The 14,157-nt window shown below is 35.8% G+C and overlaps 1 long non-coding RNA gene across 1 annotated transcript in view; it reads right to left on the reverse strand.

Annotated features, from left to right (window-relative positions):
• Positions 1–14,157, reverse strand: part of LOC141278941 (uncharacterized) — a 124,438-nt gene that overhangs the window by 77,517 nt on the left and 32,764 nt on the right. The window contains exon 3 of the long non-coding RNA XR_012332400.1: positions 7,479–7,563. This is a non-coding gene — a long non-coding RNA (uncharacterized lncRNA). The remainder of the gene's footprint in view (positions 1–7,478; positions 7,564–14,157) is intronic.

Here is a 14,157-nt window from a genome sequence, read left to right on the forward strand (position 1 = left end):
CCACATTCCCAGTGCAGGGGGACTGGGTTTGAACCCTGATCAGGGAACTAGATCCCACATGCGGCAACGAAGATCCCACATGCCACAACTGAGACCTGGAGCAGCCAAATAAATAAATATTTAGAAAAAATAGAACAGAAACAAAAGCGGGGACTGTCATTCTGTTTCTTTGCATTGTAGCTTAAAGAAAAAGACTGCCTGCAGGAAATACTATTTTTAGCTTCACTGTGGGCCAGCATGGAGTCAATGAGAAATGCCTGATACGAATTTTTGAAGTGTCACAGGACATTTTCAATAATGGATAGAACATACAGACCTAAAATCAATAAAGGAACAGTTAACTTTCAACAACATTATAAACCAAATGGACCTAAGAGCCATATATAGAAAATTCGAACCAACAGTTAGATATTATTCTCAACTCTACATGGAACTTTCTCCTAGATCACATATTAGGTCACAAAACAAGTCTTAATAAAATTAGCAAGACTGAATTATAGTAAGTATTTTTTCTGTTCACCATGGAATGTAAATAAAAAGCAAGATAAAAAAAGCTGGAAAATTCACAATGTGTGGAAATTAAATAATATAATCTTGAGAAAGATTATTTTGTTTTCAAAAATGAAAACAAAAGAGAAATTAGAAAATATCTTGAAAAAAATTAAAATGAAAACAGTATACCAAAACATATGGGATACATCAAAAGCAGTTCTACAAGGGAAGTTTATAGTCATAAATCCCTAGATTAAGATAAAAGAAAAATCTCAAATAAACAACTTAACAGCATACCTCAAGAAACAAAAAGAACAAAGTAAGCTCAAATTTAGCAGAGGTAAGGAAATAAAGAGCAGAGTAGAAATAAATGAAATACAGACTAGAAAAACAATAGAAAAGATTAATGAAATTAAGAGCCGAGTTTTTTAAAAAGAAAAACAAAAATTGACAAATCCTTAGCTAGTCTAACAAAGACAGAGAGAGAAAGAGATCCCAATAAAATCAAACAGGTATGAAAGGAAACATAAAATGGTTTCCACAGAGATACAAAGGATTATAAGGGACTGTTATGATTAATTGCATATCCAATTGGATAACCTAGAAGAAATGGATAATTCCTAGAAACACACAACCTGCAAAGATTAAGTAAAAAAGAAATAGAAAACCTAAGAGATCTAAAACTGGTAAGGAGATTGAATCAGTAATCAAAAGAATCTCAGCAGAGAAAAGCCCAAGATCAGATGTCTTCACAGATGAATTATCTCACCATTTGAAGAAGATTAATGCCAATCTTTCTGAAACTCTTGCTTACTCCATTTGGGATACTCTAACAAAATACCACTGACTGAGTAGCTTATAAATAATAGCTCACCATTCTGGAGGCTGGAAGTCTGACATTATGGCATCATCACACTTGGATGAGACTATTCTTTCTGACCCATAGTTGGTACCTTCTCTCTGTGTTCTCACATCATGAAAGGGGCTAGAGGTATCTTTGGAGCCTTTTATTAAAAAAAAAAATAAGGGCACTAATCCCATTTATGAGTGCTCTGCCCTCATGACCTAAGCAACTCCCAAAGGCCCCACCTACTCTTACTATCACATCAGGCATTAGGTTTTTAACATATGAAATTTGGAAGGACATATTCAAACCATAGCAAGCTCTTGCTAAATACTGAAAAACGGTGAACTCTTCCAAACTAATTTTACAAGTCCAGCATTACCCTGATATCAAAACCAGATAAAGACACTACAAGAAAAGATAAAATATCCCTGATGCACACAGATGTTACAAACCTCATCAAGATACTAGCAAACCAAATTAAACAGCACATTAAATGGATTATACACATGACCAAGTGGATTATACATATGACGCTGGGATTCAAGGATGGTTCAACATCCATAAATCAATCAATGTCATGATACATGACATTACCAGAACGAAAAAAACAAAACAAACCCCCACCATGATCATCTCAACAGATGCAGAAAAAGGATTTGGAAAAAACTCAACATTCTTTCAGATAAAAATCCTCCATAAACTAGGAATAGAAGGAAATGAACATAAAGAAGGCCAAATATGAAAAGGACACAGCTAATATCAAACTCAACAGTGAAAAAGTGACAGCTTTTCCTTTATGACCATGAAGGCAAGGATGTCCAATCTTGCCACTTTTATTCAGCATAGTTCTGGAAATCCTAGACAGATAAATTAAGTAAGGAGAAGAAATAAAAGACATTCACATCAGAAAGGAAGAAGTAACATTATCTTCTAAATGACACAATTTTTTTGGTAGCAAGTCTTACCAACTCCACAGAAAATGAATTCACTACAGTAGAAATATATAAAAATCAACATACAGAAGTCAATTCCATTTCTACTCACTAACAATGAAAAATTTGAAAAGTAAATTAAGAAAAGAATCACATTATCAACTTCAATGCAAAGAATAAAATACTTAGAAATAAACATAACCAGAGGTGAAACACCTGTACACTCAAAAGTATAAAAAAATGATGAGGAAAATTAAAGAAGACACTGATAATACAGAAAGACCTCCCATGTTCATGATTACTATTTTCAGAATGTACATACTACCATAGTGGTCCACAGATTCAATGACATCCCTATTAAAATCCCAATGGTGTTCAATACAGAAATAGAGAAAGCAATCCAAAAATTCATAGGGCACCACAAAAGACCCCAAATAGCCAGAACAATCTTTTGAAGAATAAACCTTAAGGGATCATACTTCCTGCTTTCAAAACATATTACCGGGCTTCCCTGGTGGAACAGTGGTTGAGAGTCCACCTGCCGATGCAGGGGACACGGTTTCATGCCCCAGTCCAGGAAGATCCCACATGCCGCGGAGCGGCTGGGCCCGAGAGCCATGGCTGCTGAGTCTGCGTGTCTGGAGCCTGTGCTCCGCAACAGGAGAGGCCACAACAGTGAGAGGCCTGCGTACCGCAAAAAAAAAAAAAAAAAAAAAAAAAAAAAAAAAACATATTACCAAGCTACAGTAATTAAAACAGAATAGTACTGGGTTAAATACAAACATATCGACCAATGGAACAAACTAGAGAGCCCAGAAAGAGACCCATGTATATACAATAAACAAAATATCACCACTGAATACTCTCAATCAAATACTTATGAAAAGTCCTAAATACACTTTTGTCAAATGTTTGAATCTTAAATGTTAGTAGCATGGAACATAAAAATATATCCAATAAACCAACACCATTTTATATTAATTTAAAATAAAGTCACAAAAAATGGTATGGGCTTCTCATATCATAAAGCTTACTTCCAACCTGTAACAACCATTACATCTTCCCAAATGCAAGCTGGATTTCAACAAACAGGAGCAATACCACCACCACCAACAACACCAGCAACAAACAGCTATAACAGAAAATCCTGATGGGAAGGGAGAATCTGATTTCCAGAATTTCTACTTTATATTATTTAACATATAAATTTTCAACAAAGAGTTATGAGGTATGAAAACAAACAACAAAGTATGATCCATGAATGAGGAAAAAAATGTGTATATATATATATATATACACTGTCCACACAATGTGGACATACACATATACACATTGTCCAGGCATTAAAAAGACTTTAAATCACTCTCTTAAATATTCCCATAGAACTAAATGGAATTTTGGACAAAGAACTAAAAGGAAATCAGGAAAATGGTGTCTCACCAAGTGACGAATACTAACAAAGAGAAAGAAATTACAAAAAGGAATCAAATATATATTCTAGAGTTGAAAAGTGCCACAACTGAAATAAGAAAGTCATTAGGGGGATTCATTAGCAGACTTAAGAAGGCAGAATAAAGAATTGGCACATTTGAAGAAGAACTGATTGAGACTATCCACTCAGGGGTGGAAAGAGGAAAGAGTGAAGAATAACGAGCAGAATGTAAAAGACCTACGAGACATCATCAAGTATGACAACATATCCATAATAGGAATCCTGCATGGAGAGAAAGGGATAGAAAGTCAGGGAAAATATCTGAAGAGATAATTGTTCCAAACTCCTCAAATATGATAAAATACATGAAAGTACATATCCAAGAAACTCAGTGAACTCCAACAGGAGATCTACACAAAAACACTATATTAAAATTGCAAAAACTAACAACAAAGAGAATTTTCAAAGCGTCAAGGGAGAAGGCTGGTGGATTTCATATTCACGTGTTGAAAGAAAAACACTGTTAACCAAGCATTCTATATCTGGTAAAACCATCTTCCAAAAATGAAGGACAGCAGTGATATAGGTAAGATGGCAGAATAGGAAACTCCAGGTCTGTAACCCCATGAAAACACTGACCTAAACAATAGAATACAAATAGCTTTGTGGGAGCTCTAGAAACCAGTCAGTAATCTGAAGCAACAAAGTGAATGCCCAATCAAGAAAGAGTCACTCTTTAAATGATAGCAAATTTCGTGACATTTTTGCTCACTCTTATCCTAACCCATTCCTGATTCAATATGGTGCAGGAGAGTGAAAGCTGCCCAATTACTGGTCCTCCATTGGGAGAAAAGTAAAAGAGTGCAACTTGATTGCAATGTGTGGCATGCCAGGCAATGTCTGAGAGTCTGATTTCTGTCTCACATGACTCACAGCTGAGATAGGAATAGTGGAATATTTTTTATATCAGATTGGTAGCTGTGAAAGCAATGATGGATTCAATGGCCCATGAAAACTTCATGGCAACTGTAGACCTGCACACACCTGGAGGGCAGAGATTACTAACAGAGGAATACAACAGAACATTTAAGGGCCAAGAAGACAGGGGTGAGGCTCTTGGGGAAATGAAATATTTAAAAGGAGCTCTGTGTGTGGCAGAATTAGGGGACTGTGGCTGGGCTTCATACACAGGCCCAGTGAAGTCACATCCTCAGAAAAGATCTGAGAAGACCTTAAGTCATTACACCAGGCTGAGTAGTGAAGGCCTTCCTCTGCAAGTATCCAGTCTACAAGGCTGGGAGAGGTGGCTGTTTTTTTCAATATGCAATTTTTGACAAAAGCTCACAAAACACAGAAAAAAACAGGGAAATGTGGCCCATTCAAAGGAACATAATAAATCTCTAGAAAGTGACACTAAAGAAAGACAGGCTTCAGAGTTGCTGGATGAACTCTTGAAAACAACTGCCTAGGAAATCAGGAAGATGATATATCAACAAAGTGAGAATATCAACAAAGACAGAATTTATTTCAAAAAAGCAAATGTGCAGTTAAAAGTGTAACTAAATTGAAAATTTCGCAAGAGGGGTTCAAAAGCAGACTGAAACAGGCAGAGGAAGGCATCAGCAAACTTGAAGACAAATCATTTGAAATTATTAGTTCTCAGAGCCAAAAGGAAAATTAATGAAGAAATGTGAACCGACCCTAATGGAATTATGGGAATCCAAAAAAGAAGACATTATGGGAATCCAGGAAGAAAAAAGAGTGAGAAAACAGCAGAAACCTCATCTGAAGGAATAATGGACAAAACCTTCCCAAACTATGAAATACTTGGATAAAAAAATACAAGTTAAATGAACTGTAGAGTAAAATCAAATAGACCCACACTAAACCACATTATAATCAAACTGACAAAAGTAAAAAACAAAGAATCTTGAAAGAATCAATAGACAACTGAGTCATCATGTATTAATGATGCCAAATAAAATTTTTAGCAGATTTTTCAGCAGAAACCTTGCAGTCCAGAATGCACTGGGATGATGTATTTTAAGTACTGAAGGAAAAAAAAAAAGCCTTATAAACTAAAAATCCTATATCGGCAAAACTGTACTTCAAAATAAAGGAGAAATTAAGGCATTCCAAGATAAACAAAACTTGGAGGGAATTACTATCATTAGACCTTCCCTACCAGAAATACTAAAGGGAGTCCTTCAAGTTGAAATGATAAAATGCTAGACAAGTAGCTCAAAGCTAGAAGAAAATATATAGCTCTCTGGTTAAGGTAAATAAATGGCGAAATATAAAAAACATGAGTATTGCAACGTGGTTGGTAATCACACTTTTTATATACTATAGGATTAAAAGTAAGAAAATTAAAAATTAACATAATTTCTATGTTAATGGATACACAATATATAAGGATGTATTTTTTAACGTCAATAACAGACTGGAGGAGTGGTGCGGTGAAGGAGTAGAATTTTTGTATATTATTGAAGTTAAGTTGTTGACAGTTTAAAACAGATTGTTATGATTTTAGGATATTGTATGTAACCCCTGTGATAACCAAAAAGAAAATATTTACAAAGTATACAGAAAAGGAAGTGAGAAGGGAATCAAAATGTGTCACTCCAAAAACAATAAACACAAAAGAAGGCAATAAGGAAGGGACAAAAATTTAATGAAGCATACAGAAAACAAATGTCACAAATGGCAAAAAAAAGTCCTTCTCTATCAGTAATTAAGTATAATGGATTAAACTCACCAATTAAGATGCATAAGCTGGCAGAATGGATAAAAAACAGAATCCAACTATAAGCTGTCTACGCTGTCTACAAGGGATTCTGTTTAAATTTATGGACATCCACAGGTTGAAAGTGAAGAATGGAAAAATATCCCATGCAAATAGTAAGCAAAAGGGAACAAGGTGCCTATACTAATATCAGACAAACTAGATTTTAAGTCAAACCTTTTACAAGGAACAAAAAAGGAATTTATATAATGAGAAAAGGATCAATTCTCTAAGAAAAAATAAAAATTATAAACATTTGTACCAGAGCTCCTTAACACATGAAGCAAACCTTGACGGAAGGGAGAAACAGGAAGAGTTGGAGACTTTGATAGCCTTCATTCAGAAATGGGAGAGAACAACCACACAGAAGATCAGTAAAGAGACAGAAGACTTAAACAACAGTATAAACCGATGGACCTAACAGACACATATATACACAGCTCTCTACCCAAAGATAGTAAATTACAGATTTTTCTCAAGTGTACGTGAAACATTTCCCGAATAGGCCATATGTGAGGCCACAAAACAATTCTTAATAAAATTTAAAACTACTGAAATCACACAATGAATCTTTTTCCATCACAATGGGATAAAAGTGGAAATCAGTAACAGAAGGGAAACGAAAATTCACAAATATGTGGAAATTAAACAGCACGCTTTTAAACAACCAATGGGTCAAGGAAGAAATTACAAGAGAAACTACAAAATAACTTGAGACCAAAGAAAAAAAATACATAATAGCAAACCTTACGGGATGGAGCACAAACAGTGATGAGAGGGAAATTTATAGCTGTAAAGGCTTACACTGAGAAAGAATAAAGATCTCATATCCACAATCTAACATTTTCCTTAAGGAAGTAGAAAAAACTTAACCCAAGGCCAGCAGATGGGAAAAATAATAAATGTTACAGCATACATAAACAAAACAGAAAAACAGTATAGAAAGTCAATGAAACCAGGAGTCGGTTATTAGAAAAGATCAACACATACCTCAAGATGGACACAGAAGAGACTCCTGAATTTCCCTCCTTCCATGGATGCACTGAATATACAGCTACACACAGATCAATTCCCTCTGAAAGATATCAAGAAACTAACTTTAGTGACTCCTACACATTGGGAAACTGAGAAAATACCCACTCAGAAATGTGTAGGAAAGGATGAAACACACTCTTACTATAAACCCCACCCAAGAACAGCGCCTTATAATCTTTCTGAAAACACCAACTCCTAGCTCCTTCCCAATTAGCGTGGTGTTTGCACCACATTTCTAATGTCCCAAAATTTAAGGCTGCTGCCTGAGGGATGGACCCCCAAATCATCTAGCTCTGAGAGCCAAAAGGGCTTCCCTTCACAAGTCCCATGATATTATAGCAAACAAATAAGCAGTTTTTACAAGGTGCTTGAGCACTCCCTCTGGCTATCTCCCCAAACGCAGAGCAGAGGGAACACACACAAATGCTTATCTCCCAATTTCTTCCTGGAGGGTGTTGGACTACATACTTTCCCAGCTACTGTCTGAGGGTCCAGCTTCTAATCAGCTTGCATTTCAGCTGACTGGAATCCTGCCCAGAGCCCAAAAGAGCCGGTGGGTACTTACTCTGCCCTCTCCCCCAGCTTCCTTCAACAATAAAGCCAAATCTCCTGCATGAACCTGGAGGGAGCTTGTCTACACATTTAGAATCCTGACTTTTAAAACTGCCACCTGAGGGATGGACCCCCAAATAACCTACCTCTGAAAGTCAATTGGGCTTGCATTCCTGAGCACCACAGTACTATAGCAAACAAAGAAGCAGTTTTTAAATGGATGCATAAGGATTCCCCGTAGCTATACACCCAGACCCAGCATGGAGGGAGATGACAAAAACATGCCCATCTCCCAGCAAGAATGTTTCTCCCTGGAAGGAAGTCGTATATTTTCGTAGCTGCTGCCTGTGGTTATGGCTTCCAGTTAGTCTGCATGTGGAAGCTCACGGGGATCCATTTGGGAGCCTGGTAAAGCTGGTGGGCATGTTCCCTGCTATCTCCACCAGCTCCAAATAAGACCAAATTTTTATCTTCTCTCCTGGAAGGAGCTTGTTCACACATCTAGCACGCCAGTTTTCAACTGCCACCTAAGGGACTAGCCCCCAATTCACCTAGCTCTGGGAGCTGAAAGGGCTCAGCCTTCATGAGTCCCTGGGACCACTAAAAACAAAGGCTGTTTTACTTGGACACAGAAGCATTCAGAGCAATTATTTCCCTTGGCTCAGCACAGAGTGAGGAAGAAGAAACTCTTCCAGCTCTGCATTCTTCTTCATAGAGGCAAGACTACATATGTCATGTTCTGACTTTTCCAGCTCCTGCCTGATAATTGGGCTTCCAATTAACCTGCATCAGGGAGTTAAAGCAGCAGGCAAGTGGCAGTTGTCCAGAAGCCTAAACAGGCATATGAGCATTAACCACATGGTTGAGGACACTGATGGGTCTTGGAACACCCTCAACTGCTGCAAGTCACTAAGAACAAAGACAATGATTTCAACAATCAGGCCAGGCTGATTAAGGCCAATCTGTCAAAACTGGGAAAAGGGGCTGTTTTATACAAAAAGCAACACAGAGAGTCAAGGAAAGTAAAGAAACGGGGATGTTTCAAACAAATAAAGAGATCTCTAGGAGCTGACCTTAATGAAGTGGATATAAGTAATTACCCAACAGAGTTCAAAATAATGGTAATAAAGATGCTTACTGACCTCAAGAGAATAAAGCATGAGCAAAGTGTTTCAACAAAAAGACGGAAAATATTAAGAAGTACCAAACAGACATCATAGATTTCAAGAATAAATGAACTGAAAAATTCAATACGGGGCTTCACAAGCAAACTAGACCAAATGGAAGAAAGAATCAGACAAGGCAGTGGAAGTCATCCAATCAAAAGAGCAAAAAGAAAGAAGAATAGAAAAAAGTGAAGATCACATAAGGGACACCAGTAAGTGGATCAATATATGTGTTACAGGTCTTCAAGAAAGAGAAGGAAAGAAAGGGCAGAGAGCATATTCAAAGAAATAATGGCTAAAAAGTTCCCTAATGTGGGGAAAGAAAGAGATATCCAGATCAAGGAAGCCCAAAAATCTCCAAAGAAGATTAATCCAAAGAGATCTACAAATAGACACACTATAATGAAATTATCAGAAATTAAAGACAGAATCGTAAAAGCAAGAATAGCCACTTGTTTATACATGGGAATCCCCATAAGATTAACAGATTTTTCAGCAAAACTATTGCAGCCCATAAAGGATAGGAATGATATATTCAATGTGTGCAAAGAAAAAAAAAATGCCAAGAATGCTCTATCCAGCAAACATGTCCTTTAGAATTGGAGAGACAGAGTTTTCATAAACAAAGAAAAGCTGAAGAAGTTTATACAAAAGTTGTTCAAAGGAGTTCTTCAATCTGAAATGAAAGCGTGCTAATTAATTAGGAACATGAAAACACATGAAAGTATAAAACTCATAGGCTAAAAGATAGTTCAGAATACTCTAATATTGTGATGGTGATGGGTAAATCTCTTATAACTTTAGTATAAAGGTAAAAGACAAGAACAACTGTAACTGCAATAATTTTTAACAGATTCACAATATAAAATGATGTGAATTGTGACATCAAAGCATAAAATAAGGAGAGTGCAAAATTGTAGTGCTTTTGTATGTATTCAAAATTAAGTTGTTATCACCTTAAAATAGTCTGTCATAACTCTAAAAGGTTGGATGAAAGGCTCACGATAACAAAGAATCAAAACTTTAGTAGATACCCAAGAAACAGAAACAAGGATCAAAGCATACCACAACAAAATGATCAATTCACAAAGAAAGACAGCAAGAAAAGAAGGAGTAAAAGAATGACAAAAAAATCCAGGAAACAATTAATATGATGGAATTAGTAAGTCCTTCCCTGTTAATGATTCCTCTATATGCAAATGAATTAAATTCTCCCATTAAAAGACACAGAGTGGTTTTATGAATTTAAAAAGAAGACCCAAGTGTCTGCTGATACCAAGAATCTCATTTCAGCTTTAATGACACACTTACACTGAAAGTAAAGGGATGGAAAAAGATATTCTATTCAAATGGAAACCAAAAGAGAGCAGTGGTAGCTATACTTACATGAACTTGAAGTCAAATACTGTAACAAGAGAAAAAGAAGGTCATTATATAAAGATAAGGAGTAAATTTACTTATAAGAGGACATACAATTATACATTTTTATCCCTGAACTATCAGAGCACCCTAAATATATACAGCAAATAGTAACTAACCTGAAGGAGGAAATGGGCAGCAAATCAGTATTTTGGGACTTCAATACCCCATTTTCATCAATGGATAGGTCATCATCCAAAAAGAAAATCAGTAAGGAGACATTGGACTTAAACTACACATAATACCAGATGGACCTAACAGACATATGCAGAACAGAAGAATACACATTCTTCCCAAGCATACATGGAATACTCTCCATGACAGATCATCTGTTAGGTCATAATATAACTGAAATCACTGTATCGTTTCTGACTACAATGGTATGACACTAAAATACATTATAGGAGAAAAACCAGAAATATCACAAACATGTGGAAGTTAAACAACAGGTTCCTGAACAAAAGGGTTGAAGAAGAAATAAAAGGGCAATTGACAAGGTATTTTGAGACAAATGAAAATGAAACACAATGTACTAAAACTTATGAGCTGCAGCAAAAACAGTTCTAAGAGGGAAGTTTATAATGATAAAAGTCTACATTAAGAAAAAAGAAAGGTCTAAAGTAAACAACTAAGAAAACTCAAGGAACTAAACAACATACTAAGCCTAATGTTATCAGAAGGAAATAAAAATTAGGGCAGATATAAATGAAACAGGGACTAGAAATACAAGAGACAACCACTGAAACTAAGAGCTGGTTTTTTTAAAGGTTAGAAAAAAAAAGATGTGCAAGCCTTTAGCTAGACTAACTAGGCAAAAAGGAGAAGACTCAATATTGTCAGAAGTTAAAGGGGATATATTACCACACGTAACAACAAAGGTAAAGGATCAGAAGAAATTACTATGAGCAATTTTATGCCAACAAGTTAGATAACCTAGAAGAAATGGGTAAATTCCTAGAAATGTACAACCTAACAAGAATGAATAATAAGGAAATAGAAAATATGAACAAATTACAAGTAAGGAGATTGAATCAGTAAATAATAAACCTCTCAACCAAAAACAGTTCCAAGACCAGATGGCTTCACTGGTAAATTCTACCAACACTTTAAAGAAATTAACCATTCTATCTCAAACTCTTCCAAAGAACTGAAGAGGAGGGAAAACTTCCAAACTCATTTTACAAGGCCAATATTACCCTGTTACCAAAGCCAGGCATGCAAACTACAAGAAAATAAAATTAATGCTCAACATGATTGATGCACAGATGAGCACAGATGCCAAAATCTTCAACAAAATATTACCAAACAAACTTCAACAGCACATTACAAGAATCATACACCATGACCAAGCAGGTTTATTCCTGGGATGCAGATATGGTTCATCACATGTAAATGAATAAATGTGATATAGCACATTAATAAAATGAGGGATAAAATCATATGATCATCTCAATGGATGCAGAAAAAGCTTTTGACAAAAGTGAACATAATTTCATGATAAAAACTCAGCAAACTGAATGGATACAAAATCAAGACCCATATATATGCTGTCTACAGGAGACCCACTTCAGACCTAGGGACACATACAGACCGAAAGTGAGGGGATGGAAAAAGATATTCCTTGCAAATGGAAATCAAAAGAAAGTAGCTATAATCATACCAGATAAAATAGACTTTAAAATACAGAGTGTTACAAGGACAAGGAAGGACACTACATAATGATCAAGGGATCAATCCAAGAAGAAAATATAACAATTGTAATATATATGCACCCAACATAGGAGCACCTCAATACATAAGGCAACTGCTAACAGCTCTAAAAGAGGAAATCGACCGTAACACAATAATAGTGGGGGACTTTAACACCTCACTTACACCAATGGACAGATAACCCAAACAGAAAATTAAGGAAACACAAGCTTTAAATGACACTATAGACCAGATAGACTTAATTGATATTTATATGGCATGCCATCAAAAACCGCAGATTCAACTTTCTTTTCAAGTATGCATGGAACATTCCCCAGGATAGACCACATCTTGGGTCTCAAATCAAGCCTCAGTAAATTCAAGAAAATTGAAATCATATCAAGCATCTTTCCTGACCACAATGCTATAAGAAAGGGAAAAAACCGTAAAAAGCACAAACACACGGAAGCTAAACAATACATTACCAAATAACCAAGAGATAACTGAAGAAATCAAAGAGGAAATCAAAAAATACCTAGAGACAAATGACAATGAAAACACGACGATCCAAAACCTATGGAATGCAGCAAAAGCAGTTCTAAGAGGGAAGTTTATAGCTATACAAGCCTACCTCAAGAAACAAGAAAAATCTGAAATAAACAATCCAACGTTAAACCTAAAGAAACTAGAGAAAGAAGAGCAAACAAAACCCAAAGTTAGCAGGAAGAAAGAAATCATAAAGAGCAGAGCAGAAATAAATGAAATAGAAACAAAGAAAACAATAACAAAGATCAATAAAACTGAAAGCAGGCTCTTTAAGAAGATACACAAAATTAATGAACCATTAGCCAGACTCATCAAGAAAAAGAGGGAGAGGACTAAAATCAATAAAATGAGAAATGAAAAGAGAAGTTACAACAGATACCGCAGAAATACAGAGGATTATAAGAGATTACTACAAACAACTATATGCCAATAAAATAGACAACCTGGATGAAACGGACAACTTGTTAGAAAGGTATAACCTTCCAAGAGTGAACAAGGAAGAAATAGAAAATATGAAGAGACCAATCACAAGTAATGAAATAGAAACAGTGATTAAAAATTTTGCAGCAAACAAAAGTCCAGGACCAGGTGGTTTCACAGGTGAATTCTATGAAACATTTAGACAAGAGCTAACAGCCATCCTTCTCAAATTCTTCCTAAAAATTGCAGAGGAAGGAAAACTCCCAAACTCATTCTATGAGGCCACCATCACCCTGATACCAAAACCAGACAAAGATACCACAAAAAAAGAAAATTACAGACCAATATCACTGATGAATATAGATGCAAAACTCCTCAACAAAATACTAGCAAAGAGAATCGAACAATACACTAAAGGATCATACACCATGATCAAGTGGGATTTATCCCAGGGATGCAAGAATTCTTCAATATATGCAAATCAATCAATGTGATACACCATATTAACAAATTGAAGAGTAAAAACCATATGATCATCTCAATAGATGCAGAAAAAGCTTTTGACAAAATTCAACACCCATTTATGATAAAAACTCTCCAGAAAGTGGGTATAGAAGGAACCTACCTCAACATAATAAAGGCCATATAAGACAAACCCACAGCAAACATCCTTCTCAATCGTGAAAAACTGAAAGCATTTCTCTAAGATCAGGAATGAGACAAGGATGTCCACACTCACCACTGTTATTCAACATAGTTCTGGAAGACCTAGCCACGGTAATCAGAGAAGAAAAGAAATAAAAGGAATACAAATTGGAAAAGAAGAAGTAAAACTGTCACTG

Source organism: Tursiops truncatus, chromosome 6 (assembly GCF_011762595.2).
Source record: "Tursiops truncatus isolate mTurTru1 chromosome 6, mTurTru1.mat.Y, whole genome shotgun sequence".
Lineage (NCBI taxonomy): Eukaryota > Metazoa > Chordata > Mammalia > Artiodactyla > Delphinidae > Tursiops > Tursiops truncatus.